This window comes from Schistocerca cancellata, chromosome 2, assembly GCF_023864275.1.
Source record: "Schistocerca cancellata isolate TAMUIC-IGC-003103 chromosome 2, iqSchCanc2.1, whole genome shotgun sequence".
In the NCBI taxonomy this organism is placed as follows: domain Eukaryota; kingdom Metazoa; phylum Arthropoda; class Insecta; order Orthoptera; family Acrididae; genus Schistocerca; species Schistocerca cancellata.
In genome coordinates, this window is record NC_064627.1 from 516,048,021 (window position 1) to 516,065,224 (window position 17,204).

The 17,204-nt window shown below is 40.3% G+C and overlaps 1 long non-coding RNA gene across 1 annotated transcript in view; it reads left to right on the forward strand.

Annotated features, from left to right (window-relative positions):
* The first annotated feature begins 1,292 nt into the window (after positions 1-1,292).
* The window catches only part of LOC126162067 (uncharacterized), a 53,394-nt gene continuing 37,482 nt past the window's right edge, over positions 1,293-17,204 (forward strand). Inside the window, exons 1-2 of the long non-coding RNA XR_007535014.1 lie at positions 1,293-1,361; positions 16,111-16,212. This is a non-coding gene — a long non-coding RNA (uncharacterized LOC126162067). The remainder of the gene's footprint in view (positions 1,362-16,110; positions 16,213-17,204) is intronic.

The following is a 17,204-nucleotide window of genomic DNA, read 5'->3' on the forward strand; positions in this document are numbered from 1 at the left end:
CGCACTGCAGTATTGGTAGGTTTTCTGGTAACGAGTTTCCTGTACACACCTCACGTATGGGCTCAATGAATACAATGAAAGAGCGGCACAATGACGCTGTGTTGCGATGGCTGAGTACAAGTTTCGTCTGTGTCATTGCATATTACAGACTTTTCACTGTTTTGAAATTATTTTTAAAGAAACTGAGTAAATACCCTTGAGCATCTTCGAAATTTTGCTGGTGAAATTCAGGTCCATCATGTATAAGTAACATCTCCTCCTTTGACTTCACAGTGGTTTATGCTCTGTGAATAACTATTAATTCTAATGGATAGTCCTTACTCAACGTATCCATAGCGAAACACAAAAAATAACACAACCACTCTTAACAATTATACAGGGCGTTTATAAATGGCTATTGGGGTTTTAAGGTTTTATAATATTTATTATACTAAACTTACAATTATAAATGATATGTCAAATGAAAGAGCAACTCAAACAGTTTTGCCAAGAGTCTTATAAATGTTCAATGTGAGCACCATTTGTCACACGGCACACATCAAGTCTATAGCCGAGTTCTTCCCAAATGTTGATAAGCTGCTTCAATCTGGTTTCTTAATTCAGGGACGTCTGCTGGTAGCGGAGGCACGTACACATCATCCTTGATGAAGCACCAAAAGAAAAAATCGCGTGGCGTTAGGTCGGGAGAACGTGGAGGCCATGCAAAGCAAGCCCTGTCATTGGGCCCCTTGCGGCCTATCCACCGCTTGGGTACAGTGAAGTCTAGCGGATTGCGGCGGAAGCGTGGCACGCTGCGCATGCGCACTGGTGTCAAACACAACTGTTTGAGTTGCTCTTTCATTTGACATATCATTTATAACAGTGAGTTCAGTGTAATAAATATTATGAAGCATTAAAACCCCGCCGCGCGGGATTAGCCGAGCGATCTAGGGCACTGCAGTCGTGGACTGTGCGGCTGATCCTGGCGGAGGTTCGAGTCCTCCCTCGGGCATGGGTGTGTGTGTTTGTCCTTAGGATAATGTAGGTTAAGTAGTGTGTAAGCTTAGGGACTGATGACCTTAGCAGTTAAGTCCCATAAGATTTCACACACATTTGAAGAACATTAAAACACCGATATTCATTTATAAACACCCTGTACAAATATGTCGCCAGAGGCCAACTATATTGGCTTACACGAGCGATTAGTCGCTATTACGAGTAATCACTGATGCATCACTGTGATTTGTCCACAATCGTGCGGTTGAAGAAAGGTCTTGCGATCTAGCGAGAACTTGCTGCTATTCGTCGCTTGTGTGTGGGGCCCTGAGATGCCATCAACCACCTTCGTCAATGTCTCTTTTCCCTCTACGCGTAACTGAGATGTAAGAAGTTTGTGCAATCGTTATTTCTGTGTGAGTGTGTCTATGCAGTAGAATGAAATATTTTTTGATGTTAATTGGTGTTTTTGAACATTTATTCTACTCGTATTTTTTACACACAATATTACTATAATGCAGCAAACACTTGTGAAAAAAGGCGCCAAATAAATACGTTAAAGTATTGCACATTATTGCCTGATTGCGTAAAAGGAAGAAAAAAGGAATAAAGGAAACCCGAAGAAAAATAGTGGAAATCATATGGTGGAAATCGCTAATTTGCTCCATGTCATTAACTCCGAATTCGACGTTCTTTGGAATATTTTCAAAAAGACATCGAAAAGACGAAAACTTACAGGAACTGAGACCTCTGTTCTCGAGAACAAAAAGGAATTGAATACATAACTGAGAACTTCAACTAGTACAGCACCATTTCTTTCAAGTTTAATTTTTATGATTTTTTGTACAGTAATCCACTTGCGTAACATTGTGCACAGAAAATACCTTCCATGTGCTAACTAGCCGCTGTAGTGTTAAAAAAAAAGCACCATTACAAAAGGAGTACCTTACACAGGCATGTATCAGTCGTGTTATGTAAACTGAAATCGGAGGGGAAGGAAGGTAAGGAACTGTTGAAGTCAGCTGCATTGGAACTTTATGCAGAATCAACGCTGATGTATGAAAATGGGTGCCAGACCAGATGAAAGAACACACACAGCAGTGATACATACATTGTATTATGAAAACTGAAGGAGGAAGAGGGAGAAACGACACATCCGAAAGAACAGACACCACGCCTTCATATAATGTCTCAATCGACCTAGCAACGACCCCCACTCCCACCTTCATAAAGAAGGAGGAAGATCAGAGTTTGACGTCTCGTCGGCAGCGTTGTTATTAGAGATGGAGCACAATTCCCCTCACACATAACTACTATCCCGAGTACCAAACATCCTACATCTACATTAAAAATTTCCAGGAATCATTGGCTTCAAAAGTGACCCATAATTTTGGCTTGCTTTAAACTTCTGGTCATCTGTGAATCAGTTTTTTTGTCTGTGATTACGATGGGTCAGAATACATTATCCACTACTCCCTCAGACTTCATGTACGCTCTGGTTGTGTCGAGAGCCGCTTTGGCCTGCTTCGTAATCAATGGCAGTGCTTCTTCGATTCCCCTTCCTCCTCTTCCCCCATTTATCTTTGTCACTGCTTCAGCCTTTTTTTTCCGTTCGCTGTCTTCATAGAGTCAACAATCTCGGCTTCTCTTAGTGCTCCTGCTACTGCGACGACGTTATCCATATCCATGTTATCTTTAAAATGAAAGTGAGCGGTGTTAAAGTGAGACACCACTTTCGTCCATTCAGACTCGGGGAGTCTAAGTATTGTGATACTTCCTGGAAGATTAAAACTGTGTGCCGGCTCGAGACTCGAACTCCTATGTCTTTCGCAGGCAAGTGCTCTACCAACTGAGCTACCCAAGCACGACTCACGCCCCCTCCTCACAGCTTTAATTCCGCCAGTACCTCGTCTACTACCTTCCAAACTTTGCAGAAGCTTCAACCAGTTTTTCCATTCGTCTGTAAAGAATTTGTGTCAGTATTGTGCAACCATGATTCCATGATTTATTAAACTGATAGTTCAGTAATTTTCACACATGTCAACGCCTGCTTTCTATGGGATTGGAATTATTATATTCTTCTTGAAGTTGGAAGGTATTTCTCCTGTCTCATACATTTTGCTCACCAGGTGGAAGAGTTTTGTCATGGCTGGCCTACTCCCGGGGCCTTGTTTCGACTCAGGTCTTTCAGTGCTCTGTCAAATTCTTCACACAATATCATATCTCCCGTTCCATCTTCATCTACGTCCTCTTAGATTTCTATAATATTGCCGACAAGTGCATCGCCCTTGTATAGACCCTCTATGTACTCCTTCCACCTTTCTGCTTTCCCTTCTTTGCTTAGGACTGGATTTCCATCTGAGCACTTGATATTCATTCAGGTGGTTCTCTTTTCTCCAAAGATCTCTTTAATTGTCCTGTAGGCAGTATTAAATGGTTCAAATGGCTCTGAGCACTATGGGACTTAACATCTGAGGTCATCAGTCCCCTAGAACTGAGAACTACTTAAACCTAACTAACCTAAGGACATCACACACATCCATGCCCCAGGCAGGATTCGAACCTGCGACCGTAGCGGTCGCGCGGTTCCAGACTGAAGCACCTAGAACCGCTCGGCCACACCGGCCGGCTGTAGGCAGTATCTGTCTTACCCCTAGGGATGTATGCTTCTACATCCTTACATTTGTCCTCTAGCCATTCCTGCTTAGCCAGTTTGTACTTGCTGTCAATCTCATTTTTGAAACGTTTGTATTCCTTTTTGCCTGCCTAATTTACTGCATTTTTATATTTTCTCCTTTCATCAATTAAATTCAGTAGCTCTTCTGTTACACAAGTATTTCTACTAGCCCTCGTGTTTTTACCTACTTGATCCTCTGCTGCCTTCACTATTTCATCTCTCAAAGCTACCAATTCTTCTTCCACTGTATTTCTTTCCCCTGTTCTTGTCAACCATTCCCTAATGCTCTCTCTGGAACTCTCTACAATCTCTGGTTCTTTCAGTTTACCCAGGTCATATCTCCTTAAATTTCTACCTTTTTGCAGTCTCTTCAGTTTTAATCTACAGTTCATAACCAATAAATTGTGGTCAGAGTCCACATCTGCCCCTGGAAATGTCTTGCAATTTAAAAGCTGGTTCCTAAATCTCTGTCTTACTATTATATAATCAATCTGAAACCTTGCAGTGTCTCCAGGCCTCTTCCACATATATAACCTTCTTTCATGATTCTTAAACCAACTATTAGCTATGATTAAGGGGAGCCGGAATGATCCATCTCCTCCATGTTAATTTTAGCAAATAGAAGGAACACTTTTTCTAAAACCATTATACATATTGCTCTGAAATTTGGACTACATGTTCAGTGAATATTTCTCTACGAAGTTATAATGCCATGTTAAGAAATATTTATTGGTTTTTGTTTTACAATTTTTTTAGACAGATGCTTATTTTTTTCTCTAAAATTTTGTACTTTTTCTTCTATAACCCTTGAATTATATAATTTTTTTTACAATTTGTTATAAAAATGAATGAAAAGAAGTAAACAATATTGTCTATAAATTTCTTTGATATGCTGTTAGCAGTTGTTGAGAAAATGTTCCTCAAAGATGAAAATTTTAAAGTTACGTAAAATGGCTTTCAAAGTTTTTTCCTGCCCCATATGATCGATTATCAGCGTCCTCTTCTTTTTCCAGTGTTAGTTTCCTTTTCATTGGTCTTTTCTTCCCTTTTGCTGCATGTTGTAGACTTTTGTTTCTTCTTCCTGCAGCTCTTAGTCTTTTTTCATCAATTAACCACATTGTGGAAATGGTGTTGTGTCCTGGTTGGAAACCTAAACGTTTCAGCACATCACATTTGATAATTTTTCCTTCGTTGTTTGTTGCCACTGCATCATACACTCCAAAATGCAATGTTTTTATCTGTAAAAATACTCTTTTGGGAATCCTAATCCAAATTAAATTATTTACACTTTCATTTGGATTTTGTGTTTTCCCATGTAAACACTTTTCCAATAAACTTGCCTGTGATAAATCTCTGAATATGGGCTTAATTACATGAATTACAGCATTTGCCAAACTGTTTTATGGGTACATTCCTTTCCTGATTGGTACTTTCACCATGAGTCATCGCCTGTGGGGCACAGTGCATGTTGGGTTGCTCATTTGTTGATGCAGTATGAAAAAAATAATGCCCATACTGCTCTCCTTAAATGCTCAATGCTTCTTGTATTTTGCCTAATTGCACACCCATAATACCTCTGCAATCTATCAATTGCTTCATCTGTCAATCTTACTCTTCCCCCAAGGGTCTATACCATCACTAAACTTCTGGGATCCTAATGTCTGCTTTAATTTGTGCAAGTAAGCCCCCATGCACTTCTGCACATGTCTAATGCACTCGTGTTTTTTAATGTGAATTTCATTGCCATAAGGTTTGAGTTCCTCTACAGCATTATATCCCTTAGAATCACTATCTCCTAGATAATTAGTGTATCGTACATTATACCACCCTTGTGATCTGGAAAAAATTGCTTTCACTCCCTCTACTTCCTTCGCTCCACTCGTGCCATGAAAATTAGCTTCACAACTTTCACTATGTTCGTCCTTGGTATTGCCCTTACCTCTACAATGTTATGAGAGAATAGCATCATCAATTACTTTGCAACTGTCTCCACTGGTAGCTATCACAACTACAGTTAGAGATTTATGACCTCTATGTTGCCGTGATCCATCTAAAGCAACAGTTAAATCTCTACAATTCCCATTATCTGTCACAGCTTCTTCAACTGCTTCCTTCAGCAGAAGATCCCACCAATTCATTATAAAATCCAAATTTGGTTGGTGGTTTTGGCAAGTTCATAATTCCACATAACATTGTCCTTGCAGCACTGCCCTTGCCAATATGATGCAAGCCATACACTAGCCTAACATTTACATCATACACCTTCTTTCCACTATTACCACTACAAGGAATACTGTTAGAATTAGAAAACGAAGCTTCTTCAGCACATTTGTTACACTTCAATAACATTTTACATGCCAAACTAATGTGTGAAGTTATTTTCAATTCCAGTCCTCTTTCTTTGCAAACTTGGCATAATACGTTATGTTTCAAAATATTAAAGAGCAAGGAAATGTTAATTATTTCATTCATGTAATTACTGTCACTTTCATAGTTATCAAATTTTTCTTTGCTGTCACAAAGTTTCTTGCTGGAAGAAGTTCTATCACATTCATTTGGAGTAGTCAGTGTAGCAGTCTGAGTGCCATCTCCCTTCGAAACAACAAAAGATTTCTTCTTCCACTCATTGTGCCTTTTCTTAAAAAACTCAATTGCTGAAAAGGGGCATATTGATATCCACAAACCAAATACGTAAAACAGGTACGTGCAAAATTCGTCAAATACGCAAAATTGAACAGCTAAACAACACAAAGCAAACTCCACAAGTCAACATACACGGTATAGCGTTAATGTCTACCGATATGAACAGTCACTTGTCACAGAGATAAAGCCATACAACGTTTGAAAACAAAACACTGTCTAATTCCACAAAGATACCCTGCTTGCAGCCAGCGAGCGGCGCGATCAGAGGTGACACACCAAGTCGCTGCAACCGTTTATCTGGCACGTCAAATTTGAATTAGAACTTAGAATTCACTTAGAAGGCTGAAACTTTATTTGTTTTATTCAGAAAACTCCAAATATTTTTATAATGAGAAAACCAAAAAACGTAAATTTTATCATTTTCATCATTCCGGCTCCCCTAAAGTTATGCTTAGTGCTAAATTCTATCAGGCGGATTCCTCTTTCATTCCTTACTCTCAGTCCATATTCACCTAGTACTTTTCCTTCTCTTCGTTTTCCTACAATCGAATTCCAGTACCCCATGATTATTAAGTGGTCGTCTTCCTTAACTATCTGAGTAATTTATTTTATCGCATCATACATTTCTTCAATCTCTTCATCATCTGCAGAGTTAGGTGGCATATAAACTTGTACTACTGTGGTAGGTGTGGGCCTCAAGTCTATGTTGGCTACAATGATGCATTCGCTATGCTGTTTGTAGTAGCTTATCTGCGCTCCTATTTTTTATTCATAATTAAACCTACTTCTGCATTATTGTTATTTGATTTTGTATTTATAACCCCGTATTCAGCTGATCACAAGTCTTGTTCCTCCTGCCACCAGACTCCACTGATTCCCACTATATCTAACTTTACCCTATCCATTTCCCTTTTTAAATTTTCTAACCTACCTGCCCGATTAAGGTATCTAACATTCCACACTCTGATCTGTAGAACGGCAGTTTTGTTTCTCCTAATAACAGCGTTCTCATGACTAGTCCCTGTCCGAAGATCCGAAATGGGGACTATTTTACCTCTGGAATATTTAACCAAGATGATGCCATCATCATTTAACCATACAGTAAATCTGTATGCCCTCAGGAAAAATTACGGCTGCTGTTTCCCCTTGCTTTCAGCCGTTCACAGTATTAGCACAGCAAGGCCGTTTTGGTTGATGTTACAATGCCAGATCAGTCAATCATCCAGACTGTTGCCCCTGCAACTACTGAAAAGGCTGCTGCCCCTCTTCAGGAACCACAAGTTTGCCTGGCCTGTCAACAGCTACCCCTCCATCGTGGTTGCACCTACGGTACAGCTATCTGTACTGCCAAGGCACGCAAGCCTCCCCACCAACGGCAACATCCATGATCCATAAAAACTTCAATCAATATTCCCATAAACCAGTGTCGGATTCAAACAACAATTTTACATGCTTAAATATTAAATACAGCAGCTGCTCATTTTCATCTTAGGCCTACGTCAAAAGTCCACTTGTTCTGAAACAACTAATGATCGTTTGCTCTAGAGATGGGCAAACTAGTTCATCCTTGGGAACTAGTTCACTGGTGACCGCTCTTTTTTGGGAAACGTTCATTTTACTCATTCGCCGTTCATTTGTACATAGTATATGGTTCTTATGAAAAACAGAAAATTAATAGCATAGGCGCCAAGACGGGGTACTTGCCTCGCCCCTTGAGTACAGAGTTCTTATTCATTACAAATTCTCACACACTTGCAGAAGTAATTTTTGTGATTCAGCAAAACCTCTTGTTTAGTCAACTGTAGCATTATGTGGCTGATCGCTGTTGTTGTCTTCAGTCCTGAGACTGGTTTGATGCAGCTCTCCATGCTACTCTATCCTGTGCAAGCTTCTTCATCTCCCAGTACCTACTGCAACCTACATCCTTCTGAATCTGCTTAGTGTATTCATCTCTTGGCCTCCCACTACGATTTTTACCCTCCACACTGCCCTCCAATGCTAAATTGGTGCTCCCTTGATGCCTCAGAACATGTCCTACCAACCGGTCCCTTCTTGTCAAGTTGTGACACAAACTCTTCTTCTCCCCAATTCTATTCAATACCTCCTCATTAGTTATTTGATCTACCCATCTAATCTTCAGCATTCTTCTGTAGCACCACATTTCGAAAGCTTCTATTCTCTTCTTGTCCAAACTATTTATCGTCCATATTTCACTTCAAAAATGGTTCAAATGACTCTGAGCACTATGGGACTCAACTGCTGAGGTCATTAGTCCCCTAGAACTTAGAACTAGTTAAACCTAACTAACCTAAGGACATCACACACATCCATGCCCGAGGCAGGATTCGAACCTGCGACCGTAGCGGTCTCGCGGTTCCAGACTGCAGCGCCAGAACCGCACAGCCACTTCGGCCGGCTATTTAACTTCCATACATGGCTACACTCCATACAAATACTTTCAGAAACGACTTCCTGACACTTAAATCTATACTCGATGTTAACAAATTTCTCTTCTTCAGAAACGCTTTCCTTGCCATTGCCAGTCTACATTTTATATCCTCTCTACTTCGACCATCATCAGTTATTTTGCTCCCCAAATAGCAAAACTCCTTTACTACTTTAAGTGTCTCATTTCCTAATCTAATTCCCTCAGCATCACCCTACTTAATTCGACTAAATTCCATTATCCTCGTTTTGCTTTTGTTGATGTTCATCTTATATCCTCCTTTCAAGACACTGCCCATTCCGTTCAACTGCTCTTCCAAGTCCTTTGCTGTCTCTGACAGAATTACAATGTCATCGGCGAACCTCAAAGTTTTTATTTCTTCTCCATGGACTTTAATACCTACTCCGAATTTTTCTTTTGTTTCCTTTACTGCTTGCTCAGTACACAGATTGAATAACATCGGAGACAGGCTACAACCCTGTCTCACTCCCTTCCCAACCACTGTTTCCCTTTCATGCCCCTCGACTCTTATAACTGCCATCTGGTTTCTGTACAAATTGTAAATAGCGTTTCGCTCCCTGTATTTTACCCCTGATACCTTTAGAATTTGAAAGAGAGTATTCCAGTCAACATTGTCAAAAGCTTTCTGTAAGTCTACAAATGCTAGAAATGTAGGTTTGCCTTTCCTTAATCTATTTTCTAAGATAAGTCGTAGGGTCAGTATTGCCTCACGTGTTCCAACATTTCTGTGGAATCCAAACTGATCTTCACCGAGGACGGCTTCTACCAGTTTTTCCATTCGTCTGTAAAGAATTCACGTTAGTATTTTCAAGCTGTGACTTATTAAACTGATAGTTCGGTAATTTTAACATCTGTCAACACCTGCTTTCTTTGGGATTGGAATTGTTATATTCTTCTTGATAAGCTGGCGTACGAAAAGCCGGCCTCGAGTACAGACTGCTCGCCAGTTACTCACAATTTGTTGACCGCTACGAGCAGAATTGATAAACATGTAATAATTAGGCAGTAAAGAAATAACAAATAAGTTAATGCAAACAACAACTTCAGAACAGCGGGTGGTGATTGGTGGGCGACAATGAGCAGTTTAGTACTCGGGCCCGATTTTTCGTGCTCCACCCTATACCACTGAAATAATATTGAAGAAGTTATCACATTCTCTTTGCAAAACGTGACACCAGGCACTCACAGTCTTCATTCGGTTATAAGTTGGTCTGCCTTCCATAACAATGAACATGCTGTTTTACCTTGGATCAAAAAAAGACGAAAAATGGCCAATCGTGTGTAATAACAAAAAAACGTTGCCTTTTTATAAGTATATCTTTTGCTGTTTATCGAAATAGTGAAGTAAGCTGATTTTACCTTCTATTACCTGAAAAGATGAATGTACAGGGTTATTACAAATGATTGAAGCGATTTCACAGCTCTACAATAACTTTATTATTTGAGATATTTTCACAATGCTTTGCACACACATACAAAAACTCAAAAAGTTTTTTTAGGCATTCACAAATGTTCGATATGTGCCCCTTTAGTGATTCGGCTGACATCAAGCCGATAATCAAGTTCCTCCCACACTCGGCGCAGCATGTCCCCATCAATGAGTTCGAAAGCATCGTTGATGCGAGCTCGCAGTTCTCGCACGTTTCTTGGTAGAGGAGGTTTAAACACTGAATCTTTCACATAACCCCACAGAAAGAAATCGCATGTGGTTAAGTCGGGAGAGTGTGGAGGCCATGACATGAATTGCTGATCATGATCTCCACCACGACCGATCCATCGGTTTTCCAATCTCCTGTTTAAGAAATGCCGAACATCATGATGGACGTGCGGTGGAGCACCATCCTGTTGAAAGATGAAGTCAGCGCTGTTGGTCTCCAGTTGTGGCATGAGCCAATTTTCCAGCATGTCCAGATACACGTGTCCTATAACGTTTTTTTCGCAGAAGAAAAAGGGGCCGTAAACTTTAAACCGTGAGATTGCACAAACACGTAAACGTTTGGTGAATTGCGAATTTGCTGCACGAATGCGTGAGGATTCTCTACCGCCCAGATTCGCACATTGTGTCTGTTCACTTCACCATTAAGAAAAAATGTTGCTTCATCACTGAAAACAAGTTTCGCACTAAACGCATCCTCTTCCATGAGCTGTTGCAACCGCGTTGAAAATTCAAAGCGTTTGACTTTGTCATCGGGTGTCAGGGCTTGTAGCAATTGTAAACGGTAAGGCTTCTGCTTTAGCCTTTTGTGTAAGATTTTCCAAACCGTCGGCTGTGGTACGATTCGCTCCCTGCTTGCTTTATTTGTCGACTTCCACGGGCTACGCGTGAAACTTGCCCGCACGCGTTCAACCGTTTCTTCACTCACTGCAGGCCGACCCATTGATTTCCCCTTACAGAGGCATCCAGAAGCTTTGAACTGCGCATACCATCGCCGAATGGAGTTAGCAGTTGGTGGATCTTTGTTGAACTTCGTCCTGAAGTGTCGCTGCACTGTTATGACTGACTGATACGCTTTCTCGGCTCCTGTCGCCATTTTGTCTCACTGCGCTCTCGAGCGCTCTGGCGGCAGAAATCTGAAGTGCGGCTTCAGCTGAACAAAACTTTATGAGTTTTTCTACGTATCGGTAGTGTGTCATGACCATATGTCAATGAATGGAGCTACAGTGAATTTATGAAATCGCTTCAATCATTTGTAATAGCCCTGTATTACATACCACGTAATTTTTATGTAATTTACGTAATTATAAAATACATTTTAACTACCAGTCGTGAACGCTGAATAGAATACGAAAATAAAACCAGAAGTCCAGAGTTAAAAAAAGGTTTGAAACAGATCTAGAATGGGCGTGCGCAGCGAACGAAGCGAAGAACTCGATGCTGAACTAATCAGGAGCAGTCGGCAGTGGAACTGCGACGAGTGGCCAAGCGAAGAAGGACGAGTCTGGCTGAGGGAGACCGAGACAGATGGGAACGTGACCGAGGCTGGGAACGAGACCGGCCAACGTGCCGAGACCGACTGTTTCCCGTTCCCGGGAACTATAAGTAGAAAGCCGCGACCGAAGTGAACTATGAAAGACTGTTCCTTAGAATATGTTCCTCTCTCCTTCCGTTCATATTGGTGAACCGTTCATTTGGACCCGTTAGTTCGCGAACGACCCATCTCTAGTTTGCTCCTTCATGTTTCTCCACGCCTTATCCAGCATTCTCATAACATCTAAAATGCTGATAGTTGTAAGCGTTGTCCTCCAGACCACTTCCTACCTGTAGGTTTCTTTGGAATTTTTCAATATTCCTTGATCTAAGGGCTGCAATTTCGACTTAGTGTTAGGTAGTTAAAACTGTACTGTCACGGATTTTAACGGGGGGATAGCATTGTGCGCACTGTAGTTTTCCACAAACAACGCAACTTTTCGATTTTCAAGAGTAATTTTCCTATCAAAATCCTTTAACCTGTTGGAAAACACTTCTGCAGTCATCCATGCTTTCTTGTTCACAGATGCTTTTTTGTTCGCAATGTACTCCACAGGAAATAACTTACACATGGAAAACATCGCGGTTTCTTAGGTTTTTCGATCATAACTGGCTTGATTTTTTGTGTGCCGGTCATATTTGCTGCTAACAGAACGGTAATGCAACCTTCGCTTAGCTTGCCTCTGTGATATTTTTCTCATCGGAAACTCAAAAGCTTGCCTGAAAGAAATCTATAAAAATGTCCAAATTTGTCTTCATTAAAAACCTCATTGGGTTTGTAATCTTGAAGGATCTTCTGCAATTCTAACTTTCACTCATCACAAATTTTGTTATATACACTAGCGCTTTCTCTGCTCGCTTTTCGGAAAACAGTACCGTGTTTTTTCTTGAAATTGTCTAATCACGCATTACTCGCACGAAACGTGTCGTATCCCAACGCTGCTGTGAAGTAATCTGCGTTTTCTTTCAAAATACGTCCAGTAATGTTCACATAAATGTTCCTCTGTTATTGGAAAAATTGCACTGAACACTCTTCTAAATTTGGAAGTCGCGCTTCATTGTTTCCGATCTGTCACTTCACCTGTGATAATCACGCGGTCTTTGTTCTTGATTATTGCTGACAGTGTTTGCCAAAATCCCAGACTTTGCTGCTAAGTCTTTTTTTGTCTTCATTCCTGTTTTTCCTTCATCAATTACCTTTAGCTTCTCAGCGATTGTCAGATATTCCCGCTTACAACCCATTCATGGCACTTACAGCTCACAATCAAAACAAACACTGCGTAAAATCGCACCTGCAGAAAGGGCGTGGGAACTGTAACACAACACAAATCTCACTGGCGCAGGGAGGAGAGGAACTGAGATTCCCCTATTTGTGTGCACTTGATATACAGAGATAGCATATGAAAGACTTCGATATATAGAGGTGACCTTGATATAAAAAATTTTTGTCTACTAAACTCAGATATACAGGACGATTTTTTCCACTGTGTACAAACTCGAGTGATTAATCAATGAGAGGATGTGGAACAAAAAAGGTCTAATCAGCTTATGTCTGGAAATGCATGGTTTCCATGCATCACACTTTGTTACAGAGAGTGTGGTCTAATAAATGCTGTACCATGCAGCCACAGTTATAGTATGCATGGTTTCCTCCTAGAGAGTGGCATTGTTCCTCACACGTCATGCCCTATTGCCCACTCCTACCATAGGAATCGGTAATGTTGTGTCTGATTCACTTCTCTTGTTGACTCACCTTGTAGAGGATGTGATACAGTGTTGTACACAACAGTTCCATATTCGAATCGAGAGCTTGCCGCAATATGGTGTTTACTTATGGAAAGGCAAATGGCAATGGGTGGCGGGCAGCAAGGTTGCATCCGGAGACCTATCCCCATCGACAACCACCACAGCATTCAATGTTTGCAACAGTGTTTCGCCATTTGCCTGAGACAGGGTTGTTTCAGGAACCAGAAAATCATGAAGGATGTACCCGAAATGTTCGGACACCATACCTGGAGGAAAATGTGATTAACACTGTGGAAGGCATTCGCTGCATCTGTACCAGGCAGTTGGCCCAACAGTACAGGGTATGCCAGATGACTGTGTGGGACATTCTCCATGACAATTGTTACTACCCTTATCACTTATAGGATGTGCAGAGTTTACTAGGTACAGACTTTCCACATCAGGAGCAATTTAGTCACTGGTTTCTTAACCAGGCAACCATCATTCCAGGATTTGTGTCATCCATGTTATTCACATATGAGGCCACTTTACACGGAGTGGTATCTTCAACTTTCATAACAGTCATCTGTGGGATAGTATGCAGAACCCCATGGTATAGTGACAGTGAATCATTAGGACTGGTGCAACCAGAATATGTGGGCTGGGGTAATTGGTGACCATATTTTGAGACCAATCTTCCTTCCATGTAACCTAACTGACATTTTCTGCAGGTGACTATACCTCCCCTGGAAGAAATGCCATTGATGATTTGAAGGGTTATGTGGCTGCTACATGATGGTTCTTGTATTAAATCATATTGTTTTCTCATTCTTTTCTTTTCTTTTCTTTTCTTATATATAAGCTATATACAAACTGAATGAGTTATAGACATCACCAAAGGTATATAACGTGTTGTTTTGTAGCAAAGGTAATGTTTTGATACATTGTTAACTACCTGTATTAAACAAAATAAGAAATACGCTCTTCAGTTTATTAATTCCTGTATCTTCACCCTTTTGTTTCGAGAAGTGGTAGTGCACGGACATGTGCTTGGATCCATTGTACTGTTAATTAAAAGTGTTATAAAAGATTATTGGAAAACCAATGTTGAGAGGTCATCTCCTACCTGTTCATCACTTCACTCGCAACCAAGATCCTACATCAAAAGGTGGTTCGGTGTAGACAAGATGAATTTACACGTTATCCAGAGGAGCATTCCCACAATGACATTGTCAAAATCAAGACTAAACACAATGGACTTAACATGAAGCAGTACGTAATGAAAATTACATTTATTGACCTTGAACATCTTGATATTAAAGGTTTGTTGATACTGGTATCAGTTAAAGTTCACCCCAGATTGTGCACAGATTTATAAATTACCTTCTAATTTCTTTCAACTATTCTTTTCAATCAGTTTCTCCAATTATTCAAGCAATTGTGGTAATGGAAATTGATTGATTTCCATTCCCACAAACCTATTCATGCTCCAGCCCACTTTACTGTTAATGTCCAGACGCATCTCAGTTGGGTCTTTCCCAGACGATGGATCGGACAAGTGGGTCCAGTTGTATGGCCTGCTCATTCACCAGATCTCAACCCATGCAATTTCTGTTTATGGGGCAATCTCAGAAGTATTGTGTATGCAGTGTCCATTCCAAATGTGGATACACTGGAGCAGTGTATTCATGCTGCATTTGACACTGTTCACATGCAGCCTGGCTGATGTGAACATGTGAGACAGAACGTGCTGTGGCGCTTACATGCATGTGTTGAGGCACATGGAAACCATTTTCAGCACATACTGTGGCTGTATGGTACAGCACATGTTAGACTGCAGTCTCTGTAACAATGTATGACTGAATAAGTGGTCTCTAGTGTGAAAAACATGCAGTTTTTGGTCATAACTTCATTACACCTTTTTTCTGTATCCTCTCATCAATCAATCCATAGAGTTTGTGCACAGTGGAAAAAATCACCCTGTACAGAGGTCAAATCTGCTCTTCTTTAGCCTTCCAAAACTTTGATAAAACAGTGAGTTTTCTTTGAAATATCAAGGTTTTAGCTTCTGAGGGAAAGGGATGAAGAAAAGCTCAATACAGACAGGTCTGTGATATATCAAGGTTCAATATATTGAAGTTTGACTGTACAAATGGCCCCTAGCCCAGAGGCTATCCAAAGCACTTGACCCTACATTTTTGTCACCAATAAAACCTGAAGTATGAGCCCCGGAAGAATCCTGTTATAAGTGTGGCATTTTGGAACATATTAGGTAGAACATGCTTATCAATAAATACAGGAATTAACACATGAAATTACAAAGTTATCTGTGCAACACATGCCCTACTAACCTGCTGGAGAGAGTTGAGTGCATATGGGAATCCTAACATGCTCAGAGCTGAACCAGTGAGATAACAATCAAGACAACAAAGTGATTCACAGGGGAAGAAGGGTGGTTAGGGAGGTTGCAGTGATTTCTTACCATATGGTGGAAGATGTCTAATAGTGACAGCATATCATAGTCATGCATGCTGTGTAAAAACTGTGATGGCTATACATGACTGACATTACTATTTTCTGCTAAAGGTAATGAAAATGCAAATTGTAATCTGACTCAAGGCAGCAAGCACAAAGTGTAGAGCATGTTTGTCACAGGGTCATCTGGCTGCAACCATTGGTCCAAAGGACAACCAAGCAAAATGGAGGCTGGAGTGGTTGTGCTCCTGGATCTTATAATATTGAAGTACCCAGTCTCCAGTGAGTATCCAGTCTCGAAAGATACAGTAGATGGGAGGACCAGTGTGCAGGATCTTCCTTCTGAGACTTCTGTGACTATGGTCCAGATGCCTTTTGTAAAAATAAATGATGTAATGTAATCTATTTACATTCTTGCAGCTGGCACACCTAATTTCTTTCATTATTATTATTATTAATTTGCTAATTCCACACTCAAGTGCAAATAACTGTAATTAATATACTTAAACATAATAAAATCTGCTACTGCAGTAAAGTGTAAATAACACATGTCGAAGTAAATTCGTGTGCTCCAGGAAAGTATGTTGGGGCCCTTGCTGTTCATGTTGTATGTTAATGATCCAGCAGACAATATTAATAGTAACATCACAACTGTTGCATATGATACAGTTATCTGTAATAAAGTATTGTCTGAGAAAAGCAGTACAAATGTTCAGTATGATATTTATGAGAGTTCAGAGTGGTATGCATATTGGCAACTCACTTTAAATGTTCATTGCGTACTTCACTTCAGAAAATTCAAAAAGGTAGTATCTAGTCAATACAATACCTATAGGGTGATCAGAAATCCCTGTTACAAAATTCTAGGACTTGTAGAGTTGACTGAGTACATAATATTTTGAATAGGAACCCATGTCTGGTTTCAGTTCAGATGTTTAACTTGTCCACTTCTGCTTGACAAGATGAATTAGGTGTGACAGTACAGTTATTAGGTAAAAATTCAGAAGGATATATAAAAAAAAAACATTCATTTGACATTTAAGCACACTTGTTTGTATTAATACTCAAACATTACTTATTTACATTATTTCAAAACAAAATCAAGCCTACCATACTGCCACGAAGAGGAAGGTGTAATTAGATGAATGACGAACGCCAACTTCACTTAACAAAGGTTTATTCAGCACTTGCACATATAAGAGCACAGAGCGAACTGCCTCCGGCCAGAACACATACAGTATATATACAGCTACAGAACATTCCAATACAATGAT